We start from the raw sequence: 10,548 nt of genomic DNA, 5'->3' as shown, positions 1-10,548 counted from the left end.
TTTCCATGTTTCCCAGGCTGGTTTTGATCTCCTGAGCTCAATTGATCCTCCCTCCCCAGCTTCCCAAAGTGCTGGGATTACAGGTGTGAGCCACCGCACCCAGCCTTAACTGTCTTTTTAAATGTCACCTTTCTCACTTATACCTAACTCATGGAGAATGATTACATGAGAGAATGCAAATAAAGCTTGCATGGTGCCTGACACCAAATGATCAAATAGTAGGTGCTAATGACATTCCTTTGTGCCCAGGGTTACCACAATTCCAACAGTTCCTTCTTGCTCTTTTTCCTAGATTGAAGATGGAGCCCAGCCTGGACGTTCTGATAGTGCATTCTTGGCAGCTTTGGAGATCTGGACAGCAGTCTTTACCCATTCTCTGCTACATGATGCCCATTTTAGGATTTGGGCACCTCCAGTTCATCTACCTGGAGCCCAGCTTACGTCACATCTCAGATTCAGCTCCGTAAACCCACAGCCTTTGTAGGTCTTTCAGGAGCCCTCAAGTCCCTCTGTCTCCTTTACCAGCTCTTGGCCTGTCCCGCCCTGTCTTCCCTCCGCACAGCTGATCACAGTCCAGCACATACAGTGACAGTCCAAGAGAAACAAAAGCAGAGGAAATTTCAGACCATTTCCTCCCAAAGCAGAACTTGTTGGGAAATCTCTAACAGAAATAAATGATCCTGGGGTTTCATATACTTGACATGGAAGTAAGTGTGCTGCTAACCAGTATTTGTTTTTCTGTTTTTGTTGCCTAGAGAGGAGAAAACATTGACTAGAGCTTCTCTATGCCTCAGAGACTTTGGACCAGCCTCTCTAGCTTCCTCCACTGATAACTAACTTTCAACATGGCCCTGAAAGAGTTTAAGTCCTAGCCCTGTCTGTGGGCAGCTGTGTGAGCACGAGTAAGTTTCTTAACTCCTCTAATTCTCAATGTTTCCATCTATAAACTAAGATGATCATAAGAGCGGTGGCTAGTAAAAGAAAATTAGATGATACACAGAAATTACTCAGCAAAGTACCCGGTACAGCATAAGCACCCAGTTGAGAGTTAGATCTCTCTCTCTCTTTCTTTTTTAAATGGAGCCCAAATGGTCCAGAAATAATAATAATAAAAAGGGGCTGGGAGTGGTGGCTCACGCCTGTAATCCCAGCACTTTGGGAGACCGAGGCGGGCGGATCGCAAGGTCAAGAGATCGAGACCATCCTGGCCAACACGGTGAAACTCCGTCTCTACTAAAAAATACAAAAATTAGCTGGGCATGGTGGCACGTGCCTATAGGCCCAGCTACTTAGGAGGCTGAGGCAGGAGAATTGCTTGAACCCAGGAGGTGGAGATTGCAGTGAGCTGAGATTGTGCCTGGCGCCTGGTGACAGAGCAAGACTCTGTCTCAAACAGAAAAAATAAAAAAAGGATGACACTGCCATCAAGGTGGGATGCCTGTATAGACCTGCAGGAAAACATCTTCCCGGAGGCCTACAGCAAAGGTGGATTTTGAATAACTGTGTGACCTTTTCAGGTACCTCAGGGATACTCAGAAGTTCCAGACTCATAAACTTGGGCATCTTTTTTTTTAATTGCCAGACATTGCTGAGTTTTTCAAAATTGTGGTGAAATTTACCATTTTAATCATTTTTATCTTGGGCCATATTTAGCACTGTCCACAACTCTTGTAAAATGGTCACTGATTAGTCAGGACTCCTTATATTTCAAGATATAGAAAATTCATTCAAAACAAGAGGGGAATAATGGGTTTATTTAACTGAAAGTACAGTGAAATCTGACTTTATGCATAATTTGGTTCAACAGCTCAAGTGATTTCAATGAAGGACTTGTTTCTCTCCATATTTTTTCTCTGCTCTCTGCTCTACTGGTGTTATTGTCAGCTCCAGGCACCCCATTCTTGGTAATAAAATGGTTGCCAACCAGGTCATCCTTCTAGTCCGGAAGAGTGTCTACTCTTCAGGGAAGAGAGCATCTTGTGGAACTCCCACCCCGTCAGAGGTCCCAATATCTCCTTCTATCTTGTTGTCTTGGATTGCATTGTATGCTTATTTTGGAAAGACCATGGTGAGGGGGCTAGTGTATAGTAACTGGCTTAAGCCAATTACAGCCCATCCTAGGATTAGAACAGGGGTCAGTTACACCTAATCACATGACTGACCATGGGGGAAGGGTCCTTCTCTCAAATCAAAACTGGGGCTGTTACCAGGAGAGGAAATGCCCACCAAAAACACTTTATCCTGGCCTCCAGCCCAGGAGTTCCCGTCTACCATCCCAAATAACATAATTTCATAGAGTTTCTCCTCCTTGCCATATTCAAGCACACTTTTTTTCCTAGCTGGTGTTCTGATCTCATTCTCCACTGCTATTCATATGATGACAAGAAGATGAGACAGGGATGGTCACTGATCCCTAGAGTTTAAGTTTTCAAACTATTCCAGAATGAAGGGGCTCTTCAATGAATTTGAATATAGCTGAAATTGTCAACGTATCCCCACAAAAGCTGAGTCACCATGTGCACGAAACTCAACTTTGAAAACTCACTTCCTGAGACTGGGCATGGTGGCTCACATCTGTAATCCCAGCACTTTGGGAGGTCAAAGCAGGTGGATCACCTGAGGTTAGAAGTTGGAGTCCAGCCTGGCCAACATGGCAAAACCCTAAACCCTGTCTCTATTAAAAATACAAAAATTAACTGGGCATCGTGGTGCCCATATAATCCCAGTTACTTGGGAGACTGAGGCACAAGAATCATTTGAACCCAAGAGGTGGAGGTGGAGGTGAGCCAATATGCACCACTGCACTCCTTCCTGGATGATAGCGTGAGACTTGGTCTAAAAAACAAAAAACTCACTGCCTGTAAAACAAGTAAAAGTCAACTTTAGAATTTAAAGTCAATTTCAGATGTTAGACAAGGAAAGCCTGATGGCATATGACCCTACCCTTAACTTTAACTGGTTATGCACTGGTTTAGAGTCCTGGAAACAGGACGCATTTTGCATTTTTAATGAAGAATGTGTATATGCTATTACATAAATTAACCTGGTCTTCTGCTAATTATGTCAAATCCGCAGATTTCTCCCGAACAAGGGACTTTTGTTTTTAGCTTCTCTGACACACTTTTCTCATGCCCTCTGTTTGAGTTGCGGTGCTTGCTTCCTAAAAGCAGAGCACTAACAGACATAACAATTAGGCATTCTAGAATTCTTACCACATTTTAATTCTTTCCATTTAAAATGGCATGGCCAGGCACGGTGACTGATGCCTGTAATCCCAGAACTTTGGGAGTCCAAGGCGTGTGAATCACCTGAGGTCAGAAGTTTGAAACCAGCCTGGCCAACATGGCGAAACCTGATTTCTACTAAAAGTACAAAAATTAACTGGGTGTGGTGGTGGGCACCTGTAATCCCAGCTACTTGGAAGGCTGAGGCAGGATAATCGCTTGAACCTGGGAGGTTGTGGTGAACCGAGGTTGCACCATTGTACTCCAGCCTAGGCAACAAGAGCAAAACTCTGTCTCAGAAAAAAAAAAAAAATTGAATACTCATTTCTGTCACTTTTTCTGAGTTAACCACACTTGAGGGGGAAGATCTGCCATTTATACTGTGTGGCTGTAACTGAGTTATAATTGCCCGCTGGTGACAGCATACTTTAGTTGTAGGCAAAGCATCCAAAAGGAAATTAACAGCATCTCAAGTACCAGTTGCACAAAACTTAAACAAATGACAGTATTACTACTTAAATTTTTGAAGTTTAAGTATCTCAAATTATATAGGAATCAGAAATACATGGGATCTTATGCTTTAACATTTTGTTACTTTGTGGGATGTTTTAAATCTAGCCTATTTGATTTCAGTGTTTAATAATTAAAGGATGAAACCTTATTAGAAGACATATAATTGTGTGTGTATACAGACACACAATATATACATATATATATGTCATATATACATACACACTCTTTTACTGTTTTTTTTCCCCTCTCATGTATAACAACTAGAAGTTAACATTTTTTTTCCTAAGACAGGGTCTCTCTGTCATCCAGGCTAGAGTGCAGTGGTGTGATCATAGCTCACTGCAGCCCCCAACTCCTGGGCTCCAGTGAGCCTTCTGCCTCAGCCTCCCGAGTAGTCAAGACCTCAGGTGAGTGCCATCATGCTTGACTGATCTTTAAAAAATATTTTTTGTAGAGATGAGGTCTTGCTATGTTACCCAGGCTGGTCTTGAACTCCCTGGCCTCAAGTGATCCTCTCTTCTTGGCCTCCCAAAGCACTGGTATTACAGGTGTGAGCCATTATGTCCAGTGAAAATGTTTATTTTCACTAAAGTTGACAAATGAAGAAATTTTTAAAAGCATAAAGTTTCTTTTACTTTTAAAAATTTGATCCTTAAGGCTGGGTGCAGTGGCTCATGCCTGTAATCCCACCACTTTGGGAGGCCAAGGTGGGCAGATCACAAGGTCAGGAGTTCAAAGCCAGCTTGGCCAACGTAGTGAAACCCCGTTTCTGCTAAAGATACAAAAAAGTTAGCTGGGCATGGTGGTGGGCACCTGTAATCCCAGCTACTTGGGAGGCTAAGGCAAGAGAATCACTTGAACAAGCGAGGCGGAGGTTGCAGTGAGCTGAGATTGCATCACTGTACTCCAGCCTGGATGACAGAGGGAGACTCCATCTCAAAAAAACAAAACAAAACAAAACAATTTGATCCTTAAAAAATAGACTTATTGACATATAAGGAATGTATAGTAAACTGCACATAGTTAAAGTGTTTAATTTATAAGTTTTGACACACATATGCACCTACGAAACCATCACCAACAATCAAGATAATGAATATATGCATTGCCCTCAAAAGTTTCCTCATGCCCCTTTTGTAAGTGCCCCTATGTCCCCTACCCCATTCCCAGGCAACCATGATCTGCCTGTCACTATAGACAGAAAGTTTTGTATTCAAATGGAATCATACAGTGTGTACTCTTTCATGCCTGACTTTATTCACTCAGCATAATTATTTTGAGATTTATCCATATTGTTGCACATATCAGTAGTTTTATTACTGAGTAATAAGGAACATAGAATTTTAATAGCTGATCTTAAAATTCATAAAATAGAATTTTGTTAATTCTCTTTAGTCTTTTACTTGAATATAGTAACAGAGGGAATTTTTGTCAGAAGTGGCAGGTCTGAAATTCATTAGACATGAGGCTTTATACTTCTGCTGCTACTCCGGGGGCTACCAGGTTTCCCCATGACCTTAAGTTTCTAGCACAAGCTTGTCCAGCTTGAAGCCCATGGCGGCACATGTCCCAGGACGGCTTTGAATGCGACCTAACACAAATTCGTTAACTTTCTTAAAATATTATGAGATTTTTTTTTGCTATTTTTTAAAATAGCTCATCAGTTATCGTTAGTATTAGTGTATTTTATGTGTGGCCCAAGACAAAGCTTCTTCCACTGCAGCCCAGGGAAGCTAAATGATTGATCATCCCTGATCTAGCAGTTCATTGTATTCATATTACAAATTACATGTGTTAGGAGAAGGTTTGACATTGATTTGAATTGTAGAAACATAGAATTTCTTTTCTTTCTTTTTTTGGAGGGCGGTTGGGGAGAAGAAAGTCTCGCTCTGTGGACCAAGTTGGAGTGCAGTGGTGTGATCTTGGCTCACTGCAACCTCTGCCTCCCAGGTTCAAGTGATTCTCCTGCTTCAGCCTCCTGAGTAGCTGGGGTTATAGGCACACACCATCATGTCTGGCTAACTTTTTTGTATTTTTAGTAGAGATGAGGTTTTGCCATGTTGGCCAGGCTGGTCTTGAACTCCTGACCTCAGGTGATCCTCCCATCTTGGCCTCCGAAAGTGCTGGGATTACAGGCGTGAGCCACCGTGCCCAGCCTCAGAAACAAAGAATTTCATGACTAGTGCGAGCTTTGGAGATAATATTGCCAGTCTCTTCATTTTACAGATGAAGAGTTGGAAGCCCAGAGAGTTTAAGGGGTCTGTCCAAGGTCACATGGAACTGGTTTCCTTCAATGACATTATGGAGAGGACAACAGGGACTCCAGGTGGAGGATGCGGTCAGATCTCTCTTGAGTTGCATCATTCCTGGCTGCAGACCTCTGAGCCTCTGCCTCACCTTCCTCTGTCCCACCCCCAGTGGTTCACCCCCACCAGTGTCTCACCTGCTTCTGTGATGAGGTAGATGACCTTGCTCCACCATAGCAAGCTGATTGCAGCCCCCTGATGCTTGAGAGCAGCTCAGAAACCTAAACTTCAAGAATGCTTTTGCCTGGTCAGGCATGGTGGCTCATGCCTATAATTCCAGCACTTTCGGAGGCCAAGAAGGGCAGATTGCTTGAGATCAAGAGTTCAAGACCAGCCTGACCAAGAGGGTGAAATCCCATTTCTACTAAAAATATAAAAATTAGTTGGGTGTGGTGGCACACACCTGTAATCCCAGGTATGGAGGCTGAGGCAGGAGAATCACTTGAACCCAGGAGGTGGAGGTTACAGTGAGCCGAGATTGTGCCATTGCACCCAGCCTGGTTGCCGGAGTGAGACTTTGTCTTAAGAAAACAACAAAAAAGAATGCCTTTGCCCAGCTCACTTGAGCTACCAAATTTAATGGATGTCCCTGCTCTCCTAGTTGCCTTAGAACAGCCTTCAAGGTGTCTCTTTACTAAACAGAAACCCAAATGGACAACAGAGCAAAAGATTCTTGCTGAAGCCTAGAGAGGAAACACTGGGACCCATATTTAAACATTTACTTTATCCCCCTTTCTTCATTCTTCCTCCCACAGTACCTCTGAGGTTAAAAGGGGCAGCATTGTCCTCCTTCTTCCTATGTGGAACTCTGCAGTCACTAGCCTGGACCTTGGTAAATAAAGATAGAGGTAAAGGAAGATCTGCAGTCCTCTCTTGCTAGGGTTGTGCATGAAAATCCTATTTTTGAGTGTCAGAAGCTGGATTTCCTCTTTGCATTCCTCTGTGACACTTTTAATCTCTCCAGGCAAAAGGATGCCTCAGGAAGACAAGGCTGAAAGGCATGTGTTCTGACAAGCTAAATATAAAAGCACATAAGTAACTTTCAAATGACCAGAATTACCTCTATTTCAGTTGTTATCAGAATGCCCTAATTAATACCCACCCGCTGAGACTTGCAATAAAATTACAGCTGCCCCAAAGCCAGGCACCTCCGTAATTGATGCTCTCTGCACTACAGCGGTGGCAATAGCTAACATTTATGAACATTTACTATGTCCTATGCAGGCATCTCATTTAATTCTCCCAACGACCCTATGGTGTAAATACTACTACTACACCCATTTTACTGATGAGGAAACAGCCTTAGCAAGGTGAGCTGCTCAAGGTTACATTTGTAGTAAGTGATAGAGGAGGAATCTGAAGCTTGGTTTTTAGCTTCTAGCTGCTTTCTTCCTGGTTTTTACCTACCAGTTTTCACTGCTTCCCATTTGATCACCATATACACAATGGGTAGATCTCTTAGACTGAACCAACCAATTTAACCCAACTGCAGTAGAAGCAGATTTTCCAAGACAGTTCCTACCAATTGAAATTAATTGAAATGTACAATAAAATCTGAGAGGATGTGTTTATGGCAAAACTACAGTTGGCTAACTTAGAAGTTATTGCTTCTAGAAATCTAGGCACTAGTGATAGCTTTATTATTATTATTATTATTATTTGAGATGGAGTTTTGTTCTTGTTGCCCAGGCTGGAGTGCAATGGCACGATCTTGCCTACCCACAACTTCTGCCTCCCAGGTTCAAACGATTCTCCTGCCTCAGACTTTGGAGTAGCTGGGATTACAGGCATGTGCCACCACGCCTGGCTAACTTTTTGGTATTTTTAATAGAGGCAGGGTTTCCCCATGTTGGTCAGTCTGGTCTCGAACTCCCGACCTCAGGTGATCCACCTGCCTTGGCCTCTCGAAGTACTGGGATTACCAGCGTGAGCCACCATACCCAGCCGATAGCTTAATTATCTTAAGTGGAGATACTAGATTAAAAACAGTCAGGCTGGGTGCAGTGGCACACGCGTGTAATCCCAGCATTTTGGGAGGCTGAGGTAGGTGGATCACCTGAGGTCAGGAGTTTGAGACCAGCCTGACCAACATGGCAAAACCTCATCTCTACTAAAAATTCAAAAATTAGCCTGGCATGGTGGTGGGTGCCTGTAATCCCAACTACTTGGGAGGCTGAGGCAGAAGAATTGCTTGAACTTGGGAGGTGGAAGACGCAGTAAGCTGAGATCATACCATTGCACACCAACCTGGGCAACAGTGAGACTCCATCTCACACACACACAAAAAGCCAAAACAAACCAAAACAAAAAAACAGTCAATGTTGCAATAAGAACAATGCAATGTACCTTGGCTTTAAAGCCAAAGTATGTTGCAATTAAGGTATAGATTAATAAATCATTGTTTTAAACTTTATTTTTGCCCTAGTCCCTCATCTATATTTCATCCTTTTATATTTAATGATTTTTTTTAAAGCTTCTGCAAGTACTCTTGGGAATAAGGGAGGAAGAGTTAGTAAATGAATGAATGAATGAATGAATGAATCACTGCATTTAAAAGGTTAAATAATAACAACTAAATTTTGTATGCTACTTTGTAGTCTTGTACACATTCTTCACCATTAACTCTCCACTTTTCAGAGACCAATTCTGCACTTTCCTTTGTGTCACCAGTATCTGTCACAATTCATTCATTCAATAAGTACAAAAAGCTTGTCTTCAAAGTGCTTATAATGCATTGGATAGTACCAGGTCTATTGGAAGAACTCAGTGAATATTTGTGAAATAAATCTCTCTTCATTTCCATAAAAGAAACTTGTGTGAAAAAAATAATTTTATTTCTAGTTTTTAGAAAGACGCAGAGAAACCATATGTCCTGTTCATGGTGGCACATTGAAAAAAGGGATGGCCAGACATTTAAATCCAGGTATTTGGACCCCCTATCACATTAACATAAACCACACAAGACAGGTGGACATGGATTTTTCCCATCTGTCTGGCATTTCTATAGGTATTCACCGAGGTGCCAAGGGTGGATGTGGGTGAAGCACACCTTCCCAGTCAGAGGTCTGCATGGTCCTGTGCATGAAATATCAAGAAATGCACACATTACTTATGCCAAGCCAATAGCAATAACTGTCTGCTCATGCCAATAACTTGGCAACCTTAAACAATAAGGTTGTATTATTTCTTGTGATTCTGTGGGTTGACAGAGTGTTCTTCCTGGTGTGGCGGTGCCTGAATTTATTCACAGCTGCATTCAGCGGGCAGCTGGACTGAGCTGGAAGGTCCGGGACCCTGGTAATCTGTGGAGGTGCCTTGATTTTCCTTCATGGGCATCCTTCCATGCGGCATCTCATCCTCAGGGCCTCTCTGTGGGGCCTTTCTCCAGTGACATAGCCTGAACTTCTTTATAGCACAGCAGTTGGGTTCCCAGACAGCAAAGCAAAGACTGCTGGTCTTTCAAAGGCCTGGGTTCAGAAGTCCCAGATGCATGCTGGTCAAAGAAACTGTCAGATTCAGGAGGAAAGGAAATAAACTCCACCTCTTCATGGGAGGAGTGGCATGCTCATACAAGAAAGGAAAGAACTACAGGCAACCATTTCACAGGTAATCTACCCCAGAGCCCTCTCTATGACAATTATCATACCCATTCTCCTGGGAATCACAGAGGCTAAGAATCACACACACCCAGAGCTGCTAGGGCCATCTTTGCCGCCACATGGACAAAGCTTGCTTGAGGATGAAGCCATCCCAGAGGAAAGCAGAGCCAAGAGGTGGAGAAAAAAAAATGGTGAAACTCAGTTTTCCACTCAGGTGGAACAGAGAGGCAGCATGGCTAGTGGTTAAGAGTGTAAGATTTGGAGTGATAAGGCCCTTAGCTCTCATCCTGGCTCTGTTGATTATTAGCCATGTGACTTTGGGAAAGATACATAATATCACCAAGCCTCAGACATATCATCTGTACAGTGTGGATGAAAATAGTACCTGCCTCCATAGGATTGTTGTGAGGATTAAGTGTGATAACTTTTGTAATGAGCTTAGCAAAGTGCTGGGCAAAGCCTAAGCTCTCAGTAAATGACTGTTGCATATATTGAGATAAATTTAGAACCTCTCTCCCAGAGACGTTCTCCTTCCCATGCTGGACCTCAAAGTTTCCAATAGAAGTGGAAACTTGGAAACTCTTTAACGTATAGCAGAAGATAAGATGATAGTATATGCCAGAAGTCTTCTAATTAACATATTCTTTTTTTTCTTTTTAACATTTTTAAATTTTTATAGGGACAGGGTCTTGCTATGTTTCCCAGGCTGCTCTTGAACTCCTGGCCTCAAGCAGTCCTCCCACCTTGGCCTCTTGAAGTGTTGGGATTACAGATGTGAGCCACTACACTGGACCAGTTAACACATTCGTTTTTTTTTTTTCTTTTCAAGACAGGGTCTCACTCTGTCACCCAGGCTGGCATGCAGTGGCATGATCTTGGCTCACTGTAACCTCTACCTCCTGGGTG

General features: G+C 42.8%; 1 long non-coding RNA gene across 1 annotated transcript; it reads left to right on the top strand.

Annotated features, from left to right (window-relative positions):
* Positions 1-298: 298 nt before the first annotated feature.
* Positions 299-2,828, top strand: LOC118145647 (uncharacterized). Its single transcript, XR_004730934.3, has 3 exons — positions 299-480; positions 756-902; positions 1,808-2,828. It is a non-coding gene; the product is annotated as an uncharacterized LOC118145647 (long non-coding RNA).
* The last annotated feature ends 7,720 nt before the right edge of the window (positions 2,829-10,548 follow it).

This window comes from Callithrix jacchus, chromosome 10, assembly GCF_049354715.1.
Source record: "Callithrix jacchus isolate 240 chromosome 10, calJac240_pri, whole genome shotgun sequence".
NCBI classification, from domain to species: Eukaryota; Metazoa; Chordata; class Mammalia; order Primates; family Cebidae; genus Callithrix; species Callithrix jacchus.
Note: the sequence above shows the minus strand (reverse complement) of the source record. Positions and strands in the feature narration are given on the sequence as shown.